Source organism: Myotis brandtii, unplaced genomic scaffold, assembly GCF_000412655.1.
Source record: "Myotis brandtii unplaced genomic scaffold, ASM41265v1 scaffold579, whole genome shotgun sequence".
NCBI classification, from domain to species: domain Eukaryota; kingdom Metazoa; phylum Chordata; class Mammalia; order Chiroptera; family Vespertilionidae; genus Myotis; species Myotis brandtii.
The window spans coordinates 631,267-637,174 of record NW_005370171.1 but is presented as its reverse complement, the minus strand read 5'-3'; the positions used below and the strand labels follow the sequence as shown (position 1 = coordinate 637,174).

General features: G+C 63.2%; 1 protein-coding gene across 1 annotated transcript in view; it reads right to left on the bottom strand.

Moving 5' to 3' along the window:
* Positions 1-5,908, bottom strand: part of SDK1 (sidekick cell adhesion molecule 1) — a 339,428-nt gene that overhangs the window by 81,263 nt on the left and 252,257 nt on the right. The gene's annotated exons all lie outside the window — the stretch shown is intronic.

Below are 5,908 nucleotides of genomic sequence, written 5' to 3'. Positions count from 1 at the left end.
GGTGACTGCAGCTTGGACCGGGCAGGAGGCGCCATTCCCACCCGGAGTGTCATTAAACAAGTGGCCACACACTGGTTTCACAACCCGAGGCTGCTCGAGAGACGCAGTCAGCCGACCCGCAGGAAAGGCCGGGAAGTGGGACCTAACACAGGTCCGACACTGGGAGTTTCTAGCCAAAACGCGCCCGCACATTCTCCGAGGACGGGGGCGGGGGGGGTGTCCTGCACCCTCTCCCCTGCTGCACGCGGGAGGCCGGGAGAAGCGCCCAGAGGGCAATGCGGTGGGGACAGGCCCGCACCGCGGGAGAGTCACAGCACACGGCGAGGCGGTAGGGGAAGCGAGTGGGTTCTGCAGACGCTGGGGAAGGTGTTCGTGGGACTCGCGGTCACAGAGCTTCCATGGAGGGCGCGGGCTCTCCCACGGCGCTCTGCCACCTCCATCGGCAGCTACGTGCCCTCTCTTCCCCCCAAACCCCCATATCTCCCAAGGCTGGGAGAGGACCCGCCTCATGGCCTAGGGATGCAGGGAAGAGCGGACGCCCAGTGCCCCCTGTGCCACCCACTCACTAGGCCAGGTCTCCCCAGGCATCAGTTACTGCTGAGCCCACGGGTCAGCACAGAAAGCGGTGGTTACACTTTTACTGTAATTCGGAAAGTGCACTCATCACTCTGAGATTTCCTAGGCCGCCATGCTCGCGGCGAACCGAGAAACAGCGCTCTGCCCATCGCACGTCCACGGGCAAGCGTTTCTGACGTGGACGTGGCGTTGAGCGAGCACAATGAAGAAGCAACTGGGCCTGGACTCCCGCTTCTTTTCTTTGTTGTGAATGAGCTTGAAGTTAAAAAAAGAGCTACTGGCTGGCCGGGTTGGCTCAGTGGTTGAGCATCGACCTATGAACCCGCAGGTCAGGGTTCAATTCCGGTCAGGGCACATGCCCTGGTTGCGGGTTTGAGCCCCAGTGTGAGGCCTGCAGGAGGCAGCCGATCAATGATTCTCTCTCATCATGGATGTTTCTATCTCCCTCTCCCTTCCTCTCTGAAATCAATAAAAATATATATATTTTCAAAAGGAGCTGTTATTTCCATTTGAGTTCTCCAATAGCCACACCCTCTCCGGCTTCCCCCAAGGACCCCGACGGAGGTGTCCGGGTGAAAATGCCGCTCTACCCTCCCTCCGTCCTCCTGAGTTGCTTCGCTCAGAAACGGAACCAACGCTGTTGGGTCGGTCCCTCCCGAAGACATGCTCAGCGTGAGCGTGGCTCAGGGCCGCCTACGGCTGTAACTCGGAGCCTGGCTGGCTTTCCTGAGTGAGGGGACTGTCACTGCTACTCCTGGCCCCTGGCCACCTGGGGTTATGCTAACGAGGTCACTGGGGTCAACCCTACCTAGTTCCAGGGGTGGTGAGGACATGGCGTCTGTGATGCAGCAGAAGCCACGAGCCCTCGTCCTCCGTTGCCCAGCACATCCCACTGCCCCGGCTCGGCCACGCCCAGGGCGACGCCCGATGCAGAATGTGACTTTCACACGCGCACGGGACTCAGGGCCGGAGGAATCCACCTTCCCCAGGTCCAGCCTCCACACGGGAGCCCCTCTGGCGCCTCTTGTGTTCCATCTCCCCCGGCTCTGTGCCGAGGGCTTGCTAACACCTTGGAGACGACGGTTCCTGCAAGTGATACGTTTCCCTTATCTGGGGATTAATCTCCGTGAGAGTCTCCGTCAGCGCATCAGTAACCGATGACGGCGGTTTCATATATTCGAGTCCGATCCAGAGCATCCGCCGATGGAAGCAGATCGCATCTCGGCTTTCTGCTGCAGCTCCGAACGGAGACAGACGGAGAGCATGGTGACTCGCAGCCGGGGACACGCAGGCAGGGTGACAAATGCCAGGGCGGAGGGGACCGTGGGGGCGGAGCGCAGGGCGGAGTCACTGCGCCATGGAGAGGAGTGGGGGGGGGTCGCCATCAAGCCCACTGCCCACAGTGACAGCTGGAACGAGCAACAACAGACAGCCGTGGGAGGGAGAGCACCCCACCGCTTTGAGAAACGGGAAAGCAACTGGCAGGGCTGTGGCTGCAGGGGCTGCGGGCAGCGGAGGCCGGAGAAGCGCTTTTCTATAAAAGCACCAGCGGTCACGCGGCCGAGCCCATCTCCCTCAGCTTCCCTCCGAGGAGGAGGATGGGGGGGCCTGATGGTTCTTGGGACCCGGCCTGGGACTGTGCCCCTGACTGCGGTTTGTCACCCGGGGTTTATTGTAGGACCTGCCCCGCCTCCCAGTCTTCACGGGGCCCCGTAACGGGGTTTCCCTGTAGCCCATTCACAGGAATGAGTCTCTGATCTAACTGCATCTTCAATGATGAGCAAGGAGCTGATCCACGGAGGCTCGGAGCCGGTCCCTCGGGTGTTGGGCACAGCTCTGCGGGTCCGGAGTCACCCAGACGTTCCCTCCCTCGGGCACCAGCCGCTCCGAGGAGAGACACACCCAGGCGGGGCCAGCGTGTCACCTTGACCCTTGACCCTGTGATGTGGATTTACCGGACGTGTCTCAGGACCATCCGGGTTGCAGAGCCTGTGCTCCTGGGAGGGGAGGAGGCAGGCCCTCCTGGGAGTCCTCCTCGTGCTCCCCCATCCGCAGACCCCCCAACCCATTGATGGGGGTGCTGCCCAGCCCCGGCCTGTCCTGGCACCGGGCTCAGCAGCAGGCTGCTGGTCACAGGGCCACGAACACAGCAAACCCAAGCAGGTGAGGGGGAGCCCTCCGGGCCGGGGTGGAGGGGGGCTGCTGAGGACAGCGGGTGACGTGTGCATGGGGCGGGACGGGAGGGATGACGGGTGGACTGCTGCTGGGTCCCCCCTGAGCCAGGCTCCAGGCGGCTTCTACAAACACTGGGTCATTCACACCTCACAGCAGCGCCCCAAGGAGCGGGATAGCGGGCCCAGTTTCCAGCTCAGGAAGCCGAGGCTGAGAAGTGGGGAACTGGCCCACAGTCCCGCCCTGAGCGAGGGGTGGGGAGGCCCCAGGGACCCGCCCAGGCTCTCACGGGGAGGGCGGCCTGAGTGGCTGCCCACAGGCAAGCAAACGGGCGCCAGCCCTGCCCTGTGCGAAAGCCCACTTCTACCCTCCGATCCCTATGTTAACGAGCAGCTTGAACTCAAGTGGCGGAGGCGCTGGCAGGCGTTGAGGGCGCTGCTTGGCGGTAAGTGCCTCTCGGTGGCTTCTGCAATTGAGGATTTTCCTTTTCTTTTTCTGTTGCCATCGGAGTAAATCACGGAAATGTGGCTGCGCTCGATTAGGAAGCTCGGAGCACGGCGCCCGCAATCATGAGCCATGATTATTGTCATCACCGCCGGCATCTCGGGTGCGCGAGTCAGGGCCTGTGCGGGTCGCAGACGCCGCTGTCACCGTTGCTCCCCATCCATCCCGACCAGGAGCAGCCCGTGACGCTAACGACAGTGCACGCGGCGCCCTCAGACACCCCGGAGCCGTGCCGCCTGGGTCGCATCACAGATCGGCAAATGTTGCCATAGCTCCCGTTACGGGAGACTATTATCTTAGAGATACGGCAACACTGGCTGAAAAATGTATTTTACTTCAAGGGAATCAAAGGAGCGAATAGTTGGGGAGACACGTAAATCAGCAGAACATACACTGCGGAGCGAGAAGGAAGAAGCCGCGTGTCAGAGGCATGCAGGGCGGCGCCCGGGACAGAGGCCGTGGGAAACGCTCGCATGACTCGCTCGGCACCAAGGACGCGTGAAGTGAGGGCCCTCAAAGGGAGTTTACTATGTGGCCTGGACTCCCACGTGGTCAACATTTAAAAATCCTCCCCACGAGCTGCGGACGGGAGGGGAGAGACGCAGGGCCAGAGCGGAACGGGGTAGCACTGGGTGCCCAGGCTCATGGCCGCGTGGGCTGAGCCTGCGTTCGTTCCCAGGGAGAAGCCCAGGGTGTGGCACTGAAGGGGACGAAGGGCGTGAGTGAAATCGGGAGGCGGGTCACCAATGGCCAGTGACACACACATCATTCATTCATGCACTCAACCAACCACTCGCGTCTACTGAGTGTCTGCAGGGCACAGACACCGCAGGCACCGCCAGACACCGCCAGGCACCGCCAGGCATCCCCAGACACCGCCAGGCACCGCCAGACACCGCCAGGCACCGCCAGGCACCAGGCAGCATCCACAGACACCGCCAGGCATCCCCAGGCACCGCCAGGCATCCACAGACACCGCCAGGCATCCCCAGGCACCGCCAGGCATCCACAGACACCGCCAGGCATCCCCAGGCACCGCCAGGCATCCACAGACACCGCCAGGCATCCCCAGGCACCGCCAGGCATTCCCAGGCACCGCCAGACACCACCAGGCACCGCCAGGCACCGGAGCGCAGAGCTGTGAACCCAGTGCTCCCACTTCAGCTGGGAGTGAGCGCGGAGCTTCCTCCGGGTGATCCCAGGAGCCCATGAAGACACCTGGCGGCCCAGGTGCATCCTGGAGACTGAGGGACAGCTCCTCCAGGTGGAGATGGCGGAGGACAGGCCGCAGGGGCAGAGATCATGGAGGCATCTGGGGGGGGGGGGGCAGGGGCACAGGAGGATGGAGCGCCGGGGTCCGCGGGTCCAATGACGAGAAGGGGGAGCCCCCCATTTCCCCGCTCACGCACAGAGCTGGGGGTCACCTGCATAAGCCATGGCCGCAGCACCAAGACCCCGCATACCCTCTGGGGCTGAGGCTCCTGCTGTTTCCCTACTGACTAGGGTGACCTTTGCCCCCAAAGAGGAGCCTCTACAGAGAACACGGGGTGGTCATCCTGGATGAGACCCTGCAGGCAGCGGGCGGGCGGGGCCGGTTCAGGTCCTGGAGGCACCGGGGCCACTCCACAGCCTCACCCCCTCACCCCCTCACCCCGGGCCTTACACAGCCTCACCCAGTCCAACAGCTTCACCTGGGCCCCACATAGCCTCACCCGGGCCTTACACAGCCTCACCCCCTCACCCTGGGCCTTACACAGCCTCACCCCCTCATCCTGGGCCCTACACAGCCTCACCCTGGGCCTTACACAGCCTCACCCTGGGCCTTACACAGCCTCACCCTGGGCCTTACACAGCCTCACCCTGGGCCTTACACAGCCTCACCCTGGGCCTTACACAGCCTCACCCTGGGCCTTACACAGCCTCACCCTGGGCCTTACACAGCCTCACCCTGGGCCTTACACAGCCTCACCCTGGGCCTTACACAGCCTCACCCTGGGCCTTACACAGCCTCACCCTGGGCCTTACACAGCCTCACCCTGGGCCTTACACAGCCTCACCCAGCCCTGCACAGCCTCACCCAGCCCTGCAGCAGGGCCAGCAGGGCTGTGGTCGCTCACTCATCCCAGTGTCTGTGCTCAAGCCTGTCTATCACTAATAATCCCCTTGGCCTGGTCCATGGATTCAAAGACAATGAGGCGTGGCCTGTGCCCCTGCTCAGGTTCTACGTCCAGGGAGTGAGTTTGTCTAGAGGACCCTGGCTGGGTCGGGGTGAGTCCAGCAGGCAAGCCTCTCACACTGCCTTTCCTCTGGGCTGCCTGCCTGCTCCCCAGGATGCGGTGGGGCCCAGAGCTGGCTGCTGCGCCCCCGGGCCCTTCCCCTACCCACCCCCATCTGCTTCTTCACCGGCTGGTTTACTCTTACACGTATGAGCTCGGGGAACGTCTGCGGGGACAGCGTTTCTAAAAATGAGCTGAACAAAGTGTCAGCTTCCTGCTGTGAACAGAGGGAGTCACGTGGGAGAGAAGCGGGACCCCCGGGGCCAGGCCAGAGGACTGGCCGCCATCGCTGTCCCGGATCCCCGAGGAGCTCATGGGAAGTGCCGTTGCCGTGGAGGCAGGCGCTGGCTGACACGCGCCCTGCTGGCCACAGGTCCGCC